The 23,494-nt window shown below is 45.5% G+C and overlaps 1 protein-coding gene across 8 annotated transcripts in view; it reads left to right on the top strand.

Moving 5' to 3' along the window:
• Nucleotides 1-1,694: 1,694 nt before the first annotated feature.
• The window catches only part of LOC117715949 (protein FAM163A), an 82,662-nt gene continuing 60,862 nt past the window's right edge, over nt 1,695-23,494 (top strand). For 6 of the 8 annotated variants that reach the window (XM_076941387.1, XM_076941383.1, XM_034512711.2 and 3 more), the window contains exon 1: nt 1,695-2,214. The gene's annotated coding sequence lies outside the window, so the exon portion shown is untranslated. The remainder of the gene's footprint in view (nt 2,215-23,494) is intronic. The other 2 variants (XM_076941388.1, XM_076941385.1) reach the window with 1 other exon arrangement.

Below are 23,494 nucleotides of genomic sequence, written 5' to 3'. Positions count from 1 at the left end.
CGTCCTCTACCTCTCGAATGCTGGGGTTATAGGCATGCATTGGTATAGTGGGTTTATACTGTCTTGGCACTGGAACCCAGAGCCCTGCACATTCCAAGAAAGCGTTCTGCCGACTGAGCCTCATCTCTAACTTTCTTTGTACTGTTTCTCAAAACCACCTGTGAGAGCTAGAGATCTAGCTCACCAGTGGAGAGTGCATACTGCTTTTCCAAAAGACAGGGGTATGATTTCCAGCACCCACATCAGGCAGTTCACCATCTCCTGCAACGCCATCTAGAAGCAGTCCGAATGTGAACAGAACCGAATTGTGACAAAGGGATACTAAATAGTATAAAAAATGAGCTAACAACCACATGTAACAAAAGAGGCAGTTCCCGCAAGCCATCAAATAAAAGCACAGGCACAAAAACTGTGAGTGCTTGCAGTGTTTTTCTGTTTATAGGAAGCGTTAAAGCAAGCAAAAGTAATGATGGTATTCAGAGACGCATCACAAATAGACACATGGGGGTGTGATGAAGTTAGGATGGTGGCTACTGCAAGGCCAGGGACTTGGGAAGTGGGAGAGGTGTTGGAGCAGCTTTGGGCTCTGGCACTAACTCGGGTGATAATTACATAGATGTTTGACTTTAATGAGCCATTAGCCTGTGCACGCAGTTGTCTTGTTTTCCTGCTTAAAGGTCTGCGACAAAATTTCAGGACTCTCATATTTTGGTGTTTTGACTTCAAAAAAGACGAGAAAGACATGCAGGTGTGAGATCCGATTGTGGCGAGAAAAGGTGATATGATATGTGGGCTGCATGTTTAAAACCTGAGAAGAGAAGGTTCTGGGCCATAGAAGCTCTCTGCAGTGGCGGGGTGGAGAGGGACTGAGAGTTAGTCTGCCCTGGTGACATCTTCCTTATTCCTTGATTGGATCAGACTGGGAATCTATCATTTCTCATGTTCAGAATTTTATTTTGGTTTCTCAAATCTGTCTTTCCCTTGAACCACCCAGACTATGCTGGATGTGAAGAAGAAAACATCCTGGCTGTAGTGGGAAAGCTGAGCTTATCCTGAGGGACCCAATTTCTCCCTCACCCAAATCTTCAGGATTTGTGAAGTTGAATCCTGAGAAAGGAATTCTGGCCTGAGCAGCTTTGGCTAGGCTAACTTCCTTCCCTCCCCTCTTGCCCTGTTCTCCAAGGAAAGCTTCCAACGACTACCAGCACAATTTTCCTGTTTGGGGTACAGTTCATAGGTACCTCTCAGTCTTAAAGCACTTGTTGCACAGTCTGACCACCTGAGTTTAATCCCTGGGACCCACATGATATAAGGAAAGTACTGATTCCTTCAAGTTGTCCTCTACCATCACACGAGGGCCATAGTACAGACATCTACATCTACATACATACATGCATACATGCATACATACATACATACTTACATACTTACATACTTACTTACATACATACATGTGAAAAAATTAAGAAGACATTACTTAAGAAACCCCTAGCATCACTAAAACTCCTCTTGTCTCTTACCCGACGGGTCTGACATCATAAGCATACTCTCTAACTCTGCCCCTCTCCACGAGGGACCTTGAGTGTCACTAGACTCCCAGGCCTAGATATGCCTTTAAGGTAGCTGTCGAGGCGATCCCACGTTAGTGGACAGCGACACACTCTGGCACCTAAACTCTTTTTCCATGCAGGACCCCATCTGCAGCTCTCCAAGTCCTCACTACTGAATTACCCCTGGCTAGCCCCGACTGCTAGGCTCTGCGTTTCATGGGCTAAAAGGCTGCGGAGCTGAGTGAGAGATTTTTCTGGACCACCACTCCAGCGGATCCATTACACCACTAAGAGCAATCCTTCTTGAGGGTTGGGGATTCTCTCAGGACTCCCTCTAATTCTTATCACTTGCCTCCATCCCCGGCCACCTGGAGGAGCCAGGAGGTTCAGGGTTGGGTACCCAGCCAGCGCTCTCAGAGCCGGGGCGGGCAGAGCAGCCTCACGTGGGCCGGCCGGGCCACCAACGCTGGGAGGAAGGCGCGCAGAGTCCAGGGCAGCGCTGCGCGGGAGCCACGGCAGGAGCCACGGCGGAGCGGGGAACCTAGGAGGTAATTTCCGACGCAGAGGGAGCTGGGCGGCACGGCGGAGCAGCAGACGGATCTCTGGGTTCGGTGCGTGGATGTGCCCGGCGCCAGAGCGCTGTCGGGGGCGCCTGAACACCTAGGTAAGCGCGCCCCGGCGCCGCCTTGCGCAGAGCACCCCGCCTTAACCGGGCTCCGCGTCCTAGCTCCGCAGCGGTAGCTCCCAGAGGCGCTGGCGGGAGGCGGGCGGCGGCCGGCCCCTGAAGCCCCTCGCCTCCATCGATCCCTGCGGATCAGCCCTGCACCACTTTCTCCGGCTCCGGCCTGCTTTCAAGGGGATGCGGAGGTTGAGCCTTGGCGCTGGCGACCCTCTGGGACCCTAGGCGACCACTCGCGGGGCAGGCGACGACACAGGATGTTTCCCGGGATCTCTTAGGCAATGGTGGGTGCGGGGGTTGGAGGGCGCTGCCCTGCTCATGGGCAGCCGTCGGTTGATGCCTCCAGGTTCCAGCAGGCTTACTAAGGATTTTCCTGAAGTTTTACGAAATAATGAGAACAGAGGTGCTTCAAGGGACGGGATGTGTGGGCACAACAAGCAGAGGGAGTTCGGGGACAGTTGTCTTTGCCAGCGAGTCCAGGGTAGCGGGTTCCTGGCTGTTTAGAGATCCGGCTCCCTGGCAGGTCCACTGCCTGCTTGTTTCTGAACCCCTGGCCCATCTCTTGTACCTGCATCCTTGACCTGTGTCAGCCACAAAGAAGCTTCGACTAGCCGGCATCAAGGCTTGACCCAAATAAAGACCAGGGACGAAGGGAAAAGGTCTTGGAGTCTGCTACCGGGTCCTGGTCACCCCAAGCTTTAGTGATAAATATTGGTGCTCCACAAGACTCCCTAGAAGGGTGGTGTCCTCAAAGCTCTAAGACCCAGAAGGCAAAGAAGAAAGGCAGGAAAGAAACTAAGATAATAATAGCTCCCCAGGGCTATTATTCATCTTCTTTTAACTGGGGAGTGGGGGAAGGCGTTGTTTTTGTTTGTTTTGGTGTTTGGTCTCATCAGGACCTTCCTTTTCTCTGCATGGACCTGTAGGGCCCTGGACGTTTGTACTTCTTAGCAAGTTTGATGTGGCAGATAACCAATTCAGACACACTTTCTAGGTTTTCCATTCTGTGAGGACAGCAGACCCTCTCCCAGTTCAGGACATTATTGTTCTGACTGTAGGAGAACAGGAACTGGGATTCTTTCAAGTAGGCTGAGGGGTCGATTCCAGGGAGGCAGCCATGTAACTGGCAGGGATTTGCTGTGTTGCAGCGGGATCTTTGGGTCCTGCCTGTATCAGATCCAGTCCCAGGAGAGACAGTTCCAGACACAATAGGAGCCGGTGTGAGGAAACACTGATGGGAGATGAGATACCGCACATGCGGTTCGCTAAAGGTTCCCTGGGCCTTGCTGCAGTCCTCGGAGAAAAAGGCAGCCCCTTTTCATTACTAAGGAAGTTTTGGAAGCCACAGAGGTTTTGATCCTGTCCTTTTCAGACCAGCCAGAGGTGAGCCAAAGGAAAGAAGGAACAAAGACACACTCTGATAACTTCTAATTCCCCAGCCTCCTCTCCCAGCTCCCATTGTAGGAGAGGAGCTTAGGCGGCATTTAGAGACAGGTCATGTTCAGTATCCAGAGAGAAACCAACTATGGGTTTCTGATGGTTCGGATGTGCATCAGACAAATCCGCAGAAGCACCCTCTCAGTTCCCCCGCTCACTCCAGGAACATGCGCATAATTTCCACCATCCTAGGGAATGCCAGGAGGTGCTGTCTGCCTGAATGGAAAACTTCTGGGTCCTCTGAGAAGAGGGTTATTGGCGCAAATAGAAACCCTGACTGGCTGTGGGCGTTGCTGCCAAAACTAGAGACTTGCCTTTAGTGACCTTAGAAATAATATCCTGAAAAGGCTGGCATCACGGGAGTGTGTGGTCTCTGGCATGTTGTCAGAAGATTTTTTGTTATCTCTCGCCTGCCCGTCTTGTAATTGAAAAGGAGCATTGTCCTCATCTCTTTGTGTACAAACACCCTCTGGCAACAAGGAAAGCCTGCCCACTGACAAGCAGCTAGCCTTTATTCAGAGGCCCACAGTAGAGTTTAGTTATCCACTTTGGGCTGTGGAAGACGCTAAGAGGCTCAGAATAGGAGCAGGGAATGCTCTAGTTGGCCACTTGAGGAAAAATAAAATTAAAAAAATAAAAAAAAAGCAGTCATTTGAGCCTGGCTTATCCAGGGGCTAACTCTGACCTGGTGGTTATTAACTCCCAGGAAAGCTGCTACTGTTTAAGTACCATTATTAAATGTCTTCTGTGTGCCAAATGCAAGACATTGTAAAATCAATATTACCTCCGTTTTTAATGTGAGGAGACTGAATTTGGAAGGCATAAAATAATTTGCAAAGATCATAAGCTAGTAAGTGGCAGAGCTGTGCCTGAAGCCCAATCTCTCAGATTCCAATACCCCCATCCTGCCACAGGATTTTACTTACTTTCTCTCCATAAGAACTAACACCCTGTGGTGCCCCAACGAGTAAGCACTGTTTTATACAGACAGATGTTTGTGATTCCATTAGCGTTCAGGGAAAGTGCTGGTCTAGAAAAAAACAGATGTCGTTCACTGGCTTTAATATGCAAAGTGCAAATTACAGTAAGATAGACCCCCACACACATACATGCACACAACCCCACTTTGGTTAGCAAACAGAAAAGACTGGTAAGGGCTCTTGAGATTTGGGGCAGACAGGATCTCTCATAAGTTCCTGGAAGGAAAGTCGAGTGGTCCAACCTCTTTGGAGACATTTTGGAAATACTCATTGTCTTTGTTAGGGTTTTACTGCTGTGAACAGACACCATGACCAAGGCACCTCTCTTATAAGGACAATATTTAGTTGGGGCTGGCTTACAGGTTTAGATTCAATCCATTATCATCAAGGCAGAAGCATGGCAGCATCCAGGCAGACATGGTTCAGGTGGAGCTGAGAGTTCCACATCTTGTTCCAAAGGCAGCTAGGAGAAGACTGGCTTCCAGGCAGCTAGGATGAGGGTCTTAAAGCCCACTCTCACAGTAACACACCTACTCCAACAAGGCCACACCTCCAAATAGTGCCACTCCTTGGGCCAAGCATATTCAAACCACCACACCCATCCAGATTAGAAATTCCTGGCCCATCTGCCCATTGATTCCATTTTTAGAAATGTAACTTGTTCCTTGCTATACAAGCACATGGACACACAGGCATGAGACTATCATAGCATTATTTAAAGTATGAAAGGAAGGCCTATGTGTTCATCAAAAGGAAGCTTGTTGAATATGTCATCTTACTTCCAAACCTTTTTCTACTCATCTATAAGAAAAGAATTGGGAAGTCTTCCATATAACTGATGGGAATGTTTTCTAAGGAGAATATAAGATATATAGAAAGTTATACTATGTTGTAAAAGAGGATCAAGATAGACACAGAGTCTAATCATCTATTGTTCCCAGGGCTCACGGAACTGTAAACCCTTTGTTTCTTTTTCATTTAGAACCATGTGAAATTAAAAAAAAAAAAAATCCCTCTTTCCCTGCCCTGTGCCTGCCATGTTCTCTCAAGCACCTTTTCAAAAGAAGTGCTGGTGAGGCTTCCCATTCTGTGCTGCCCAAGAAGATTCCTTTGGATTAAAGCCAAAGGACAAGGGCCATTTGGAACTCCTTTAAAAATGAGGGTTGTACTTAGAAAGCAGGAAAGAACTGTGTTTGGACAGGAGGCCGTCTGAGCTGGGTAGACGAGGAATGTTCATCTAGACTTGGAAACAACCGGAGTAAACAGGGCCATCTTTCTTCTCATGGTCTCACTGTGATCACAGGACAGGGGGTTGCACAGCAGTCCTTAATAATGGACCACGAGGAATTCAGTGACATCAAGAGATATGTGGGTCTGATTCTGGGGGTTGCATTTGTACTGGAGATGGGAAGTAGGGGACACGTTTGAAAGAACAGGTCTCTTCATCAGTGTTCTACTGATGCTGTGAAGAGACTCTGTGACCATAGCAGATCTTTTAAAAAGAGAGCATTTAATTGAGGCAGGCTTACAGTTTCAGAGGCTTAGTCCATTATTGGCATGGTACCATGCAGGCAGACATGGTGCTGGAGAAGAAGCTTAGGATTCTACATCTGGATCCAGAGGCATCAGGAAGAGAAAACCATCGGGCTTGTCTTGGCTTTTGAAACCTCAAAGCCCACCCTCAGTGACACACTTCCTCCAACACGTCCATACCTACTAATCCTTTTATTCAAAATCACTACCACAGGTTAGAAAATTATTCTGGGCTTGAGCTGGCCATAAGGCTTAGTAGTTGAGAGAACTTGCTGCTCTTCTAAAGGACCAGGGTTTAGTTCCCAGTACCCATGTGCAGCAGCTTACCTGTAACTCGAGCACTAGGGGATCTGATGCCCTCTTCTGGTCTCTGTGGGCACCTGTACACATGGGGCATAACTCATGCAAACATATTAATGAGCAACTTAAAATTAATCAACAAGAAAATTGTTCTGGAGTCGAGGGTTGTGTTGCCCTCAGAGTATTTGAGCAAGGAAGTTTTCACTGTGTGAAGTTGAGTCTCCTGAGATGTCCCATTGATTATGTCAGCAAAGATGCTCAGTTTATTTCCTTGCTCCTGAGGATTCCTGTACCCTGACAACCCAGCCTGGAAGTAACGAATGCAGAAGGGGCAGTGGTGGGGTATTAGATACAGTCCTCCCCTTTTCAGGCAGGGCAGGCTATAAATAACAGACTGTCTTCCAGTCACAAGATGGGGTCTCCAGTTCTCGCTGGAAGCTTTCTAAGTTCCAGACACTAGTGAAGCCCTCTGTTTACCCTTTGTTTTTTGCCTTCTTGGACCTAGATGTATGAGAGCTCAGATTCTTTTCCATGAAACAACACGTCTTTCTTCTGCCCCCTCACAGACCTCTTGTTCTCTGTACAATACCTTCCAGGCCAGATATACCAGTATCACCTGGGCACATATAGACCTGCTTTGGATTATAACCAGATGTGGCTGGGAGTGACATGCTTTAATGGTTAGAATCAATGCAATATGCATAAGTTTGTACACACTGCAGGGCAGGGACAAAGCGATTTGTACTCTTGGTCAGATTCCCATCTCTCTTCTATTTCCATGCATATAAAGGATAGGACTGAGACAGCCTGTGACATCCCCCAGAGAAAGGTGACTGTCATTGCTTTGGTCCAGATACTAGTGGTATGGAAATCTGTGTCTGTACCAAGGAGAACATTCAGCAGGGATATCCCTCAGGCTTCAGGTCTGGGCCAGGAGTCTGTGTGATGTTTAGAAGAAACAGCCCAAGGCCTCTAAAAGCCTCGCTGTCCTGTACATCATTCGTGAAAACTCACCTCTGACTCCCATTTCAAAAAGAGAGAACTTGAGTTTTTCCTCAAATAAATTCTGGAGCACACAAGACAATTGCTTTTTTGATGTCCTATGGTTGCCTACAGAGGTGGGAGCAAGAAGCTGTCCTGGGCTCTCAGCCAAGGCTGCTAGAATCCAGCCATCAAGGAGAAAGTTGGAAAGCCCACTAATTTTAAAAACCAGAAAAAGCTTACATAGCATACTGGTAGTGACTGGTCAGTTCCACTCACTTGAATTCAGAAGACATGCATTGCTCAAAGCTGTGGGAAATCAAAGCCAAGCAAGGCATGGTCCCTAGAGTCTTGATACCTGCAAGGCAGTATGGGTAAGGACCATTCATGTCACCAGAAGAAGTGTTAAGTAGAGAAACAGGTGACATGCAGTCCAGAGGCAGAAGCACTAAGTGGATCAGAGGCTAGTCAAGTGATTCTGATAGATTATTAAGGTCCTTCGGAAATGACCCTTGAAGTAGACTTAGGTGATAGAGTGACTTTGATTGACCCGGGAGAAAGGACAAAGCCAAAAGAGTAGCTTGGGCAAGGCCCAGGGTCACAGTACGAAGTGAAGAAACACGAATATGATCTCATTATCTATCTAGCTTCTGCCACAGGCACAATACAGAATATTTCTTTTCTTCTCTACATTTTTTCTCATCTCTCTCTCTCTCTCTCTCTCTCTCTCTCTCTCTCTCTCTCTCTCTCTCTCTCTCTCTCTCTCTCTGTTTCTCCATCCCCCCCCCCCCCCGCCTCTTTCTATTGGTGCCCAGGTTTGCTAATTTGCTAGGAAAGGGCTCCACTACCAAACCCTATCTGCAACTATGGCATTTAAAAATAGTTACAGAGGGGAACTATTTATATCCCTATAATCACTATAAGTGTGTGTGTGTGTGTGTGTGTGTGTGTGTGTGTGTGTGTGTGCACCCGCGCTCGCGCTCATGCATTTAAAGCAGTATGTCTTGGTGATGCCTTACAGATATTAGAAGAATAGTCTCCTGACCTGTAAAACTATCATATTTTATACAAGGTTGGCTTTACTTGGAAAAACAATAGCAGATGGTATTTTATATATCAGTGAAGGCCACCATTTCTGTTGTCCCTGGTTGCTGTGTCTCAGTGGATTCTTCAGTGGGAACACAGGCACAGGAACAGGACAAAGATTGTCTTCATTTCCTCATTTTCTTGCTCATGTGTCAACAAAATGACTTTTGTATGTGACACAAGTAGTAGTCTGATTATGGGGAAGAGAAAGAGGGGATGAAGACAGCCATGGTCTCTGTGCCATCCAGGGGCACACAGTGCGTGGACAAGATCACAAGGGGTGTTAAATGCTGTAGTGGAATTGGGGACAAAAGACTGCCTGAAGAGATAATATGTGCTTAGTAGGTTTCTAAAAATGAACAAACAGCATGATAAACAGTACCAGACACTGCAAAGAGAACAAATTAGAGGACCAAAAATATTCCTGTGGACTTGACCAGTGGGGCTCAAAATTTGTTCATATAATGAAACCCAGGAAAACTGTGGTCCTTTTTGGATGATAACTATGAAATATTCATAGATTACAATTGCTGAAAACATAATTTGGAGCTAAGTAGAAGAACATCTTGTGCTAGATTCTACTACAGGTGCCAACTGTCAAGAAAACTTAGGAAACAAAACATTAGGTTTAAAATATTCTATCAGCCCACCCTTTCCCTATAAATTGGGGGGGAGACTACCCACATTCTATTTTAACGCAGGAAATCCTCACACCAGCTGGTAGGACACCAGGACTCTGAGGAAGTATTGGCGTTTGAAGGTTGTTGATGGTTTTAGCAAGGACGATTTCAGCAAATAATGAGGCTAGAAGCCATATGGGATTGGACAGGAAAGTGAGCATTGCATTTTCAAGACACTAGCAAGTATTTGTCAAATGTCCCCAGGATGCACGGTTGAGAAGGAAGGAAAACAGTCAATGTCCCAATTCTCATGAAGCTTAAAGTTTCAAGGAGAAACAAACCGATCAAGAGATGCTGCGATTAAAGCTATAGAATGCCACATGGTGTCACAAGAGTTTAGTGTTATTAATAGTATATCTGGGAGGAGGGGCGGAGTTTAGTAGGGACAAGGACCTTCCAGGAAAGAGCCAAAGCCATCCTTAGGGAAAGCATGGCATCTGGGGTTCTAGAGGCCAGTGGATGTAGAGTGCGGAGACTGAGCTGAGCAGAAGAGGTGAGGAGGATGAAGAACAGTCTTAGTCACAGCAAGGATGCTACTGAGTGGCTCTGAGGACTAGTCAGCAGATGACATCGATGATTGACTTCACCATATCCAGAAGCACCCAGGCAAGGTGCTGGGAGGAGGGAAATTCCAGAGAATCCTAAATAAGGGCAAGAAAATCTGCCCTGAATGTGAGTAACACCATTCCACAGGCTAGGGCCTTGGATGGAATAAGAGAGTTAAAAGAGAAAGCCTGCTAGTGCAGATCTTCTCCTCCCCCACCCTTCCCTCTCCTCCCTGTCATCTCTCTTCTCTTGCTCCTCTTCTCATCCCCCTGCCACGCCCTTCCCCTTCCACTCCCATTCCTGCTCCCCATCCTGCTCCAGCTCCCTGCTCTGCTCTTGCTCTCTGCTTCCTGGCTACCAGTGGAGTGAGCTTCTGGGCTGTCAGAGCTTCCCTGTAGATGGCCCCTGAGGCTCTGGGCTCAAATGAACTTTTCCTCCCTTTAAGTTGGCTTTCTCAGGTATTTGTCACAGTGGCAGAAAATCCGTCAAGCTGTGACATAATCAGAACTTCTATTCTTAAGGGATCATTCTGGGGCCGGGAAATACTCAGTGGGTAAAGCACTGCTGTGCAGATGTGAGACGGGAGACCCATAGTTCAGATCCGTAGAACACATAAAGCTGGACAAGGTAGAGAGTGTAATTCTAACACTCCTACGGCAAGGTGGGATGCAGAGACAGGAGAATCCTTGGAAGCTTGCAGGCAGGTGATCCTGGCTTAGACACTGGCAAAGAGATCCACACACATGAGAATATATATACACACATGTGCACACACTGCACACAGACCCAACATAACAGCATAAGTCCTAGCCAGAGCCTTTAGGAAAGAAAAAGAAAGAAAAGGGACCAAGTAAGGAAGAAAGGGGTAAAATTGTTCCTATGTAAAGAAAAGCCTCCCAGTGTCACAAAAATAGTAGAACTAGAGGGCAGGTTATAAAGTTGATAACGCATCACCCACCCCACGCGCGTGTGTGTGTGTGTGTGTGTGTGTGTGTGTGTGTGCATGTATATGTGAGTGTATATATGTGTATGTGAGTATGTGTATGTGTGTGAGTGTGTGAGCATGTGTATGTATGTATGTATGTATGTATGTGTGAGTGTGTGTGTGTGTATGTGTGTGTGAGGTATATGGGGAAGTACACATGTGTATGTTGACACAATCACTTCTGTATGAATGTGTGCAGGCCAGGAGTCATTGCCATATGTCTCTTATTACTCTCCACATTTTTTAAGACAGTCTCTCTGAACCTGGATCTTGATAATCAGGCAACTAGATGGTCAGCAAACCCCCAGGATCCTCCTGCCTCCTCAATAGACCCAGAACTGAACCCCTGTGCTGCACCTTTATATACATGTTGAGGATCCGAACTCCGCTCTTCATGGTTATGCAGCAAATACTTCTCCCAATCTCCCCAACCTCAGGTACATCTCTATGCATCTGATTAGGACCACAGTCACACTTCACACACACACACACACACACACACACACACACACACCCCTCAAGAATAAGTAAAGTTAACAAAGGAAGGGAAAAATTTTGTACACTAAAACCCACAAAACATCAATTAAAGGAGACGCAATCAAACGAAAGGCTACCCCTTCTTCACAGACTGGAAGGCTTAACATTGCTAAAACACAATTCAATTATGCTGATTTTGTAATCAATGTATTTGGTGAATTCATTGGTTAGTTCTAACATTTTTTTTTATGAGCCTTTAGGGCTTTGTGTGCATCCCATGTCTTCTGTGAACAGGGACAATTTTATTCTTTTCTTTCCCTGTTAAAATCCCAATGACATTTTTATAAAACTACAAAACAGGAAGCCAGGCAGTAGTGGTGCATGCTTTTAATCCCAGCACTCAGTAGGCAGAGGTAGGTGGATCTCTGAGTTAGAGGCCAGGCTGATCTACAGGGCTAGTTCCAGGACAGCCAGGGCTACACACACACACACACACACACCTGTCTCAGGGGAAAGAAAGAAAGAAAGAAAGAAAGAAAGAAAGAAAGAAAGAAAGAAAGAGGGGGAGGAGGGGTGGAGGAGAGAGAGAGAGAGAGAGAGAGAGAGAGAGAGAGAGAGAGAGAGATATACAAGCAGGAACCAGTGAGATGGTTTGTTAGGTGAAGGCACTTGTTACTGGGATTGGCATTCTGAGTTTGATACCTGGGATCCATATGGTAGAAGGAGAGACCCAATTCCCAAAGATTGTCCTCCAACTTCTACACATGTGCCATGTTATGCACATTCCCCAAACTACATGCAGAATAAATGAATGAATGAATGAATGAGTAAATAAATAAACAAATAAATGTAATCCAATTTTTAAAAAATATACAATGTAATCTTAAAATCCATGTAGAACCATAAGACTCTTTAGATATACTGCAGCCCAAAGCCAGACACACTACAGTCCTACCCTTGAAATATATTACAAATCTTCACCAATTACAGTAGTTTGGAGTGAAATAAAGACAGACATATAAACCATCAGAGCAGAATTTAAAAGTTCCTAAATATACCTACTTGTATATGTTTAATTAATCTTCACCAAAACCACCAAAAATATACAATGAGCAAAGGGCAGTCTCTTTAGTATGCTGTATGAAAAAAAAAAAAAAAAAACCCACACATGAAACAGAAAAGTGAACCAAAGTTGACACCACCCACAAGAAAATCCAGCTCAGAATGGATGGCAGACTTCCACATGAGGGTGGACCTCATGCCTAGTGTTCTTGCCACTGTGTTTTTAAAAGCCAGTGGGAAGGATCCAATTTACTGGTGAGGTTATAAATGGCAGGGTCATTTGTAGTGAGAGATTCCTAAAAGATGGGTGGAAGTGAATAGTGTGGAATTTCTGATGGACGAGCTGATCTCAGGAGAAACGGGGACTTCTGTCCTTTGGTTGGCAGAAGAATTGAGCAAAGAGCATCCTTCACCCCAGGGTATGAAGGAAGAGCAGATGAGGTCTCTGTGTGGTATCGTCATCTGACGCATAGAAGAAAGCCTAAGGAGAGGCAAGATAGAGGAACGGGTTTGTTTTAGAGCCAGTGTGAGCGGGGCTCAGTGAAGAGAGGAAGGGTGAGCTAGACACTAATGATCTGTTGCTCATGCTAGCTATGTGACATCGGCCTGCTTCCTAATCTGTAAAACAAGATTGATAACCATGAAACCTCGACCCCATTAGAATTGTGGCTCACACCGATTAAATGGCCAACTAATGTAAGCTGTCACTGTCGCTTTCATGGTCGATGTCAGTGGCCAGCACAGTGCTGAGCACATAATTGGTTTTAATTTAAAATATTCACTAATTCTCTCGGGTACTTAGTATCCTAGATGTAGTCAGACACCACTGAACCACCAAGCTCTTTTTTTTTCTCTAAGCACTTGGAAGCCTTTTTTCTGCTTAGTGCTGGGGGATTTGTATGTGCTGTTTAGCCAGGGCCGATTCTATTAGGAGATTTACTCATATGGGCAGGGCACTGAGCCAGAGTAAGAAGAGATTCAATTAATTCCAGTGTTCAATCTCTTTGGACCTCATATGAATAGAGGACAGGCTGTCTCTGGAAGCCATTCCTTTATTCCTTCTATAATGTTTATTGAAGCAACTTTGAGCCTGGCCTGCACACAGGGCTAAAAGACACCTCAATAAGAATAAGAATGGTTCCCGCTTTCATGCTATGAATCTGATAAAGTAAATGTTACAATGGCTGCTTCACAAAGTTCCGGGTCACCCAGGAGAAAGAACCCACAACTGTACCTAGGAAGAGAAGGCTTCTGGGGCAGGTGGGGGAAATTGGTGGGTGTCCTGGGACCTAAAATATCTTTGTAAACAGACAGAAATATAGCCTTTCTGGGTAGAGAGAGGCTCTGGGAGTAGATCGCAAGGGAGGCCGGGAACTGTATGTAGTCCAGTCATGTCAGAGGATGAAGTATCTGCTTATAGAACTATGAGAGTAGACGGCAGAGTCGTGTGCTGCCTGCTAGTCTGACTGTCACTTGGTCCTGTAGGAGATGTGGGACCAATACAAATGTCTGAGTGGGGGGCGGGGGGCAACCCTTCCTGGTTGATATGTTAGAAAGCTCTGTCTGACAGACAGTGGAGGAAGGGTTTAAGTATAGGAGTTGTGTAGGATGGGGTGGGGGCAGGGATGTGGCCACAGTCACTATGATCAGAGGCAGAATGATTGTCATGAGACAGCAATGGAAGTCCAAGTATGGGTTGACCAGAGGACTGCTCCAGAGAAATGAATTCTAATTATGACCACAGTAGTGGGTGAGAGAAACACGTGGTAGCCACTGGCATCAAGGACACAGTGATGTCTGAAGCTGGGGTGACAGGAAAAGCATTGCTCTCTGTAAAGTTTCCCAGGATTGGGGGGGAGATGAAAATAGTTAAAATAGTTAGGCCATAGGCCCAAGATGTTTTGGTGTAGTACCTTTCCCAAGATCCTCAGAAAACCATCACCTTCTTTGCTAAGGTTGCACTGACACACAGCACATCATGTGACTATGGCTGTAGAATAGGTGGATAGCATCCTTCATCCAAGAATATAATCTGTCTCTTAGCAGATAGGTTTCATTGCCAACTCGTATCTTTTGGGAGCATCTTGTCTATGCTGTTCTGGGAACATCGGAGGGTTCTAGAATACTACATATGACCCATGCCCTTAAAGAACTCATAGTATAATTACAAAGTCCAGATGGATACATCTAGAAAAATAAAGGACAGTAGGTCCTTGTGTATCTTCATGGGTTGGGTGTCAATAGTGTATTTTTAAAAAAGTAAGTAGATTACAACTATCTAGTCATGACTTAGTGAGCCAAAAGAAGACAATGGCATTTAAGAAGAGAGAAGATGATGTATTCTGGATTTTACTTATACATTTTTAATAGCCTGTTGGGCAACACAAAGGCCTTCTGTTGTCAGGAACATGCCATTCAAGAGGATTTGGGGCAATGACTTCTTTACATCTTGGCTTTTTGCCATAAAGTACACAGGAAAAACTCCCCACCATTGCCTTCTGATATCCCCGCTAGAAGCCCAAAGCAATAGATTGCCCTGGTATCGGACTGGAAGCCTCAGACCTATAAAATAAACTCTGCTACTTTGTAAATTTTATACATTTTGTTATAGTAATGTGAATCTGAGTGATGTGCTCAGAAACTGTGTAGAACACGGGATTGAACTTTAGAGACAAGATGCAGAAGGGACGGCCCGCATGATTCTGGGCTTTGAGGGTTCGTATGTGAAGGAGGAGAAAAAACAAAGGAATTTTACATTGGAAAAGAGAGCAAGCTTCTAACCATTTGTATTGGTGATTCCTACGAGACATCTAAGAATATAATGTTTTGAGAGCCACAAGTCTAGAACTCAAGGACGAGCCATGATCACGATCATATAAGTACCCAAAGTGGACATGGTGCAGCAAGGACAGAAACCTGGGAAAGACCCGTGTTTATGAGTGTGGCAGTGGAGTCAAGGAGCAAACAGGCTGTTAGTAAAGTGTATGTAGACTCAGAGTAGGCAGTCCCATGAGAGGCTCAAGAGAACAATTAGAGGGGGAGCGACCGGACAATCGCAGAGTGTTTGGGAGAGACCACATGGAGGTCATTGAAGACTTTCTGCAGAAACAGTTTTCAGAAGAGTCAGTTGGAGCTGGAAGCCAGATCTCAGCAAGCCCGGAACGAGCCCATTGTGAGAAGGGAGAGGCAGCAGATACAGATACTGGAGATGTTGGGCTGTGTATGGACAGAGAGATGCAGCAGTAGACGGGTGGCTGGTGCAGGGGTGTGGAGACTTCAAGTGGGTTTATTCCTCATAAAAAAGAGATTGTTGGGGTAGTAGCAGTGTGTGAGAGCAATGAACAGTCTCTAAGAGTGACAGAAACTTGATAGCATCCATGAGCTGAAAGGACAGAGCCAGGAGGGAAGGAGAGAGGGAAGAGGCAGAAGTAACAACAGCCAATGGAATGCAGACTGTGGGGAGGGTTGGAGATTGTTGCATATAATTTTTTAAAAACACACTACCACCTTCCCAGGAGCTCAGCCTATGCTCCAACCTCTCCGGGTTTAGCTGCGAGATCGGCTGGCGCTGGCCTCACTCCCACTTTGCCTATTCGTCCCGGCTAGCTTTGCCACAGCTATCACCCCGGCGGCTCCCTTTCTCTGCCCACCTTAGCTCTGAGGAAGAAAAACACTTCAGACAGCTTTATTATTTTAAAACTTGCCACCAGGGCTATACAGAGAAACCCTACCTCAAAAAAAAAAAGCAAAAAAAAAAAAAAACAAAAAAAAAAAAAAAAAAAAACAAAAACAAAAAACCCACAATTGTTGTACACAAAATCTCTTGCCCTAACCTTACCAGCTAGCCTGTATCAGCCATCCTCCAGTGGCAGGGGCTGCCAGTTCTAGCTGCCCCAAGACCTACATAGTTGTTAGCTGTTGTGTCCTTCTCATTCTAAAACCTGGCCCAAAGAGTTCCTCTCCTTCTCCCTGTGTCTGTTCTTCCTCCTGAGACCCAGAAGTCCCACCTTTTTCCTTTTGCCCAGCAATTGGCTTCTTTACTGACTGAATCAAGAACCAATTACAGAAAGATTTTACTACCAGCTTCTCCCTCTACAGTACATAGACTCAGACCACAAACGACACTTGGGGCAGCTGGGAAAACCTTTCAGCCTTTATTTTCTTTTAAACTATTTGCTTAATGTGCATTGGTGATTTGCCTGTATTGTCTCTTTGAGGATGTTGGAGCTGGAGATACAGACAGTTGTAATCGGCCAGGTTGGTGCTAGGAATTGAACCCAGGGCCTTTGGAAGAGCAGCTAGTGCTCTTAACTACACAGCGTCATCTCTCCAGCCCCCCTTTGAGCCTTTATATGGGAAGTGAAGAGGATGAGGCTTCAGGTAATCCTGGGTAAGACTAGTTAGGCTGGGAACAGGGCAGCAAGCTCAGGTTTACCCTTGATGCTGCCGTCTCCCCTCAGGACAGAGACGATATTGTTTTCTCAGAGGAAAGAGGGTGGAGTGATCTGAGAGATGAGAAGCACGGGGAAGGTTTGGAGCAGTCCCTGAGGAGGTGACCGTATTGTAGACTCAAGGATTCAGGGCTGGGCAATTGAACGTTGATGGCTGTGTTGACAGAAATGGGAGTTGTTACTTTGGGGGAAAGATGTTAGTTATGTTTTAAGCCTGTTAAGTTCAGGGCAGCGGCAGGAAATCCATGTAAACAACTACAGGTATCAAGAACATCTCAAGGGAACATGGCTGCTAAAAGCCAGCATCTTCTCCAGTATCCAGCCTCACTGAGCAGAACTCAGGGTCACCTCTAAAGACACAGGGTGTCAAAACAGAGGTCCTTGTATCGTGCAGTCTCTACTCACAGTCAGAGGCTTAGAGGGTAAGATTATTGAATTCCTGAAGCGTTGGTAGAAACTAGCCATGGAAGCCATGTTGTTAAAGCAGACTGGGGAGAACTCTTGTGGAAACGTTCTAATCTCTGTGCTTCCATAACATAGCCTTGATCAGAAAGCGTGCCCACATGTTCTGGGAAGAGATGCTTGTTTATTTGGATTTCAGGAATTTTTCAATGCCAACCAGCTTCCCAGATGTTTCCTTTCTAGAAGACAAATAATAACTGGGTCTTCCATAATTTCTAAATAAAAATTAAGGGTTTTTTTTTTTAAGTTTTAATATCTTTTTTTTTTTTTTTACTTTTAGTGGATGAATATTTTGTCTTGGGTGTATTATGTCTGTTCATCTCGAGTGTGCCTGGTCCCTGTGGAGGTCAGAAAAGCGTATCAGATCTTCCAGAACAGGAGTTACAGGCAGCTGTGAGCTTCTTACGGGTGCTGGGAATAGAACTCTGGTCTTCTGCAAGAGCTGCCATGTTCTTGGTTTTTTTTGTTGGTGGTGGTGGTGGTGGGGGTTGTTTTGTTTTGTTTTTGTTTTTTTGAGACAGGGTCTCTCTGTCCTGGAACTCACTCTGTAGACCAGGCTGGCCTTGAACTCAAAAATCCACCTGCCTCTGCCTCCCAAGTGCTGGGATTAAAGGCGTGCACCACCACTGCCCGGTGATGCCAAAGTTCTTAACCACTGAGCTATTTCTCCAGCCCCACAAATGAAGTTTTTTTTTTTTTTTTAAATCTAATTTAAGATATTTTAGTACAGTATTTGAAAGAAAAAGATACAGTTTCTTGGAAACAGACCTACTTTAGTTAGGGTTGCTATTACTATGATAAAACAAACAAACAAAAAAAAAACATGCCCAAAGGAACTTAAGGAGGAAAGGGTGTGTGTGTTTGGCTCGTGCTTCCACACCATAGTCTATCACTGAAGGAAGTCAGGACAGGAACTCGAGCAGGGCAGGAACCTGAAGGCAGGAGCTGATGCAGAGGCCATGGAGGAGTGCTGCTTACTGGCCTGCTCCATGTGGCTTGCTCACCCTGCTTTCTCACTGATGCCAGGCCCACCAAGCACCCACAATGGACTGAGCCTTCCCATGTCAATCACTAAGAAAATGTTCTACAGGCTTGCCTACAGCTAAATCTTATGAAGGCATTCCTGGCTGAGCCTCTCTCCTTTCTGATAACTCTAGCTTGTGTCAAACTGACATAGAACAAGCCAGGACAATGCTTTTATCGTTTAAGAGAAAAACAACAGAAAAGGAAAAAAAAAAATCTGAAGCTGCTCCAGCTTAGTCCCAGCTTTCTATCTGCTCCTGCTTCTCCCGTACTTCACAGCTCTCTGTGTGGTCCGTGAGTATAAGTGTGACAGGTTCTAACTTCTCTAGCCACACAACATACACTAGGTCAAATTCTTTCCTTCTTTCCTGGCCTCTGCCCATCCACCCAGGCCTGACCGTTAGCAGGTAGGGCCATGCACGCTGAGAAGGTGCCTAAGTACTCTCTTCTTAGGTGACAGAGGACTAGTCTTCGAGTTCCTTGAGTCCCCACTTCCAAACTTAGGATACTCAGAACCTCCCCAAAGTCCAGCAACCAGGGGTGATGCCTTGGTACAGCAGGTACCTTCTCCCAGGCTGAGCACAGCAGTTGGCATCAGCTCTGACTGAGAATGTTAAACATCCATTACCACTCAGCTACATATCAAGCACTCACTGTGTGTCAGGCAGGGGGCCAGGTACTGAAGATACAGTGAAGAACAAGGAAGGAACCCCTTGTCTAGAGCTGGGTCCTCCATCACTGTTGATATCTGATCATTCATTGTTAGGTGCACTGAGAGTGTTTTTGACCTGTTCCCACCAGATGCCTGCAGTATACACCCCAGTGTGCCAACCAGACCTGGGTCCAGTTGCCGATTATCTCCTGGGTGAGAGGTGTAAACTCACCACCCCATAGTTAAGAAAATAGAAATGATCAAACATAATCTAGAAATAAAAACAATTATTTAGCATGAAGATGCTAGGATGGAGCAAACAGGCACCGTGGCCATGAAGCAAGGCCTTGCAGATGACGTAACCCTGAAGCAGAGACCTGAGGGGTGGGAAAGAGCCAGTTACTTAGCAAGTGAGGTGTTCCCAAGGGAATAAAAGTCTTCAACTGTGTGAGGATCAGAAGGAAAGATCATGGCTGGGACAGAAAAACTATAGGAACTGTGGATGGTACACAGGGGCAGCGGGTAGAAAACTTGTCTAGCATGCACAAGACCCTAATTTGACCCCCTAGGACCACATAAACTACATGTGATGGCATATGTCTGACTAGTAGCATTTGGAAGGTAAAGGCAGATAGGTAAGGAGTGCAGTGTCATCCTTGGCTACATAGAGAGTTTGAGACCAGCTTTAGTGACATAAGACCCTGTCTAAAAAGAAAGGGCAGGGCAGCAGGTAGAACAAATGAGGTGGACTAGATACACAAGGGCCACATTAAAGACTATGGTATTCTAAAAGTAATCAGATGGCTGTGTAATAGGAAAGGAATTGACACAGACTGTGTGGTTGTATGTTTATGTACATGTATGCATATGGTGTACACATATATGTAGAAGCCAGAGGACAACCTTGACTGTTCTTCAGGTGCCATTCCTCTTGTTTCTGAGATAGGAGCTTGCCAAGTAGGCAAGGCTGGCTGGATAATGAACTCCAGGGATGCTCCTGTCTCCACCTCCACCATGTGACACCATGCCTGACTCTTTTATGTGAGTTGTGGGGACAGAACACAGCTTCACACATGTATAGTAAGCACTTTGTTAGCTGAGCCCAGCCACAGATTCATATGTGTAGAATGTCATCTATCTGAGTGGTAGCCAGTGGTGCGATGGTTATCACGGTGTGGGCAAGAGATGGAGAAGAACAACAGAGAGGATTACAGAGACTGGGAAAGGTTTGCTTTTATGACTCATATATCTTGGTCACACCCAAGAGTTCTCAGAAAAAGCTCTAGAGTCACCTGAACTTTATTATAATACTGATTAAGTACCCATTATGAGCACCCATTGTATGCATAGTACGTAAGACACTAATCCAAGAACTAGAAGAGAGATGGACACAAAAGGTGTTAGAAGAGAGGGACCAGGATTCTAATATTCTAATTCATGAGGTATTGAAGTCCAAGGAGAAGGCACTAATCCAGCCTGAGGGAAGAGAAGAATCAAAGACTGACTCTGATTTTCAAAAAACATTTAACCTAGTGAGTAGACACGCCAGGCCCAGCACAGCCTTGCAAAGACTCAGGATATGTACAGAAGCGTAACACCAGGACAGGGATGAGGAGTGCAGAGGCTAGAATTGTTGACAAGAGCCAGATCAGGACAGTGGAGGTAACACAGGGGCTTCAGGAACAAGTCACAGCAGGTGGTAGTGGGGCAGTTGATAGAGGCAGGGGTTCCAGTGCCAGGGGCTCCTTACACTCTCTAAGTGCACAGCACCTCTCAGACCTTCTCTCTTACATGCCTTCCTGGCATATCAAGCAACATTTACTGTAGAGGAATTTTAGTTCTGGCAAGAGAACGTCATATCCAAAGAAAGTCATATCCAAAGACTTTCTAGGTCTGTGTAATCTGGCTGGAATACAGACACATTTTTAATGCAGGAGACAGAGGCAAGCAGATCTCTGAGTTCAAAGCCAGCCTGGGATAGAGCAAGTTTCAGGAAAAGAAAAGCTTAGGTCCAGGTATGGTGGTACACACCTTTAATCCCAGTACCCAGGAGACAGAGACATGCTTTGTCTCTGAGTTCTAGTCAGTTCTGTCTAGTCAGTTTGTGGAATTCAGAGGCAGTTTTGCCAGGACAGTTTTACAGAGAAAGGTTGAAGAGAGAACAAGCTAGACACAGGTGAAGACAGAACAGGCCAGAGAATAAGAAGGAGCCAGAAGAACAGAACAGATTGCTAGAGTTAGTTTGAGGCAAAGCATGACAATTCAGTGAGAAGTGGAAAGAAGCCAGTTTGAATCAGTCAGCTTGGAGAGGAGTTTGAGCCAGAGCAGCTGGGTTGAACCAGCCACTTAGAGATCAGAAAGAATAAGAAAGGGTGAGCTTATTCAGCAGCAAGTCTCAGAGGCTGAAAACATTCTAGGCCTAGATTAGATTGTATGGAGGTTAGAAGCTTCCAGGACTAGGCCTAGGTTAGCAGACAGAGGCAGTAAGCCTTGGAGAAAATTACATCAGGAGAATAAGAAATATTTTTTACAATCTACTTCTGCAAACCTGCCATGTTCTTCCATGCCCTCTCTCCTGCTGCTCCCTAAATTCTAAAGGGGGAACTCAAGATTGTACATATACTTAAAGCAATCTTAAATTAGTTCATTTTCCACACCACCACAAAATGCTGGATACTTGTGAAAAGAGGCTTAACTATCTAAGCATCCTACCTCCTGAGCTACATCACCAACCACAGTTACTCATGTGAAAAAAAAAAAAAAAAAAAAAACCACTCCTTTGTGAATAAACCAGGGTCTCACAAAACTATTTCAGCACCCTTTAGGTTTCTGACCCTTCAGTCTTATGACCACCGGTCTTATCGGTCTTGGTTCAGTAGCCCAGGCTGACCTTGAACTGCTATGTAACTGAGGATGACTTTCAAATCCTCAGGATCCTCCTGCCTCTACTTTCTAGGGTCTGGGATTACAGTATGTGCCATCATGCCTAACCTTCAATTTCTTTTGAGGGCAGATCCCTCAATGACCAAATTACTTCCTGCTACCCCCAACTCCTTAAAGCTTTTGACATTCCCACCCTCCGGGTCAAAATTCTAATACATGAATCCTTTAGGGACATACCCAAGCCAAATCTAAACCATGCAAGTATCAGCTGAAACGCTTAATAATAGAAAATTTCTATAGTAAGATAGCCACTTAAAATGATGTAGAAACTGAGTTAACATGATATGTTGTTAAATTTTAAAACAGCAGGTACACAGTATAGTCTGGGCTTGAGTAGGTGTGCTATATCTGTGTGGACAGGAATAAAATAGCAGCCAGACTTATCTTCATGTGGGCAGATTGCTAAGGGATGTTAGACCTAATCTCTTGACTTATATCATTTAAATTATCAAACACACAGTTGGTATATTATGACCAACCCCACCCCCACCCCCGAACAAGGCTGCTCCAGGGATCTGCTTGGCACAGTGCAGAGAAGCACTTGACCTCTGGCTGGTTCCTGTGACTGCATGTTGTTGACACAGCAGTATTTCTGCCCAGGAGGACTGCAAGCGAGACTAATTCATTAAGTGCTTCCAGTCCCGGAGATGACAGGAGCCAGGAAAACAAAGTCTCGTTACTCTGACAGCCGGTAGCCTTGATGTCTGCGCGTTTATTTATTAACTGGACTGCATGGATCCATTCTCCCACAAGCAATGTAGCTGACCTTGACACAGATCTCATGCTCACAGAAGATGAAAATCACAAGAACACTGTCCTAGGAAGGGACATGAACTCGGATGACAGCGTTGGCCAGTGCTGTAAGGTAGTGAGAGATGAGAACGTTGAGTGAGTGTGTGTGTGTGTGTGTGTGTCCTTGTGCACATATGTGTATTAGGCATGAATACAAAGTGTTCTATATAGACACTTCCCCCTTTAAGTCATAACAATTCTGTGAGGAATTCTTCCCATTTTAAAGCTGCTGGAACTGGGATTTAGAGAGAATGAATAATTCGCAAACAGCAGAAGTTAAATTTTAGTATGGCTAATTCCAAATTCAGACCACCCCTCTGCTTCCCTTTTTAATAGGCTGCTGTTACAAGCAGGGAATTTTAGAGCTTGGGAAAAACACTCTATTGATTTTGGCTTAGAAGGTTCCCGGCAGGAAGTAGATGCCAGATGCTCTTTGTTCAATGGATGGGTGAATGAATGAACAAAAGAAAGAAAATTCTAAAAGGTCACGTAATAAGATCAAGGCAGGGAGAAATAATCACGTTAGAAACCCATCTCAGAAATAGACGTTACGAATGAATGCAGCATACGCTCTGTAGTTCTGTTTCCAAGCCCAGATTTACAAGTGCATGCCTGCAATAGAGTAAACATAGGAGAGTTGCTTTTCAGGGGCTCAGAGAGCTGGGATCCTGCTGGGTCTGTGGGTCAATCAGTCCTGGTGCAGTTTAGGGGAGAAGAGTTGCTGGGCTGGTTGCCTTCCCAGGCACTGAACTTGATGTCTCCTGTTCTTATTTGCTAATCAACCACTTGGCCCTGCTGGGTCCTCGCTGTTTGCCTCAATCACTTATGGTCTGAGGACACAGAGAAAAGGAGTCCCAAACATAGAAGCCTCCCAG

This window comes from Arvicanthis niloticus, chromosome 10 (genome assembly GCF_011762505.2).
Source record: "Arvicanthis niloticus isolate mArvNil1 chromosome 10, mArvNil1.pat.X, whole genome shotgun sequence".
Lineage (NCBI taxonomy): Eukaryota > Metazoa > Chordata > Mammalia > Rodentia > Muridae > Arvicanthis > Arvicanthis niloticus.
The sequence above is the reverse complement of the archived record's forward strand: the minus strand, read 5'-3'. Positions and strand labels throughout refer to the sequence as shown.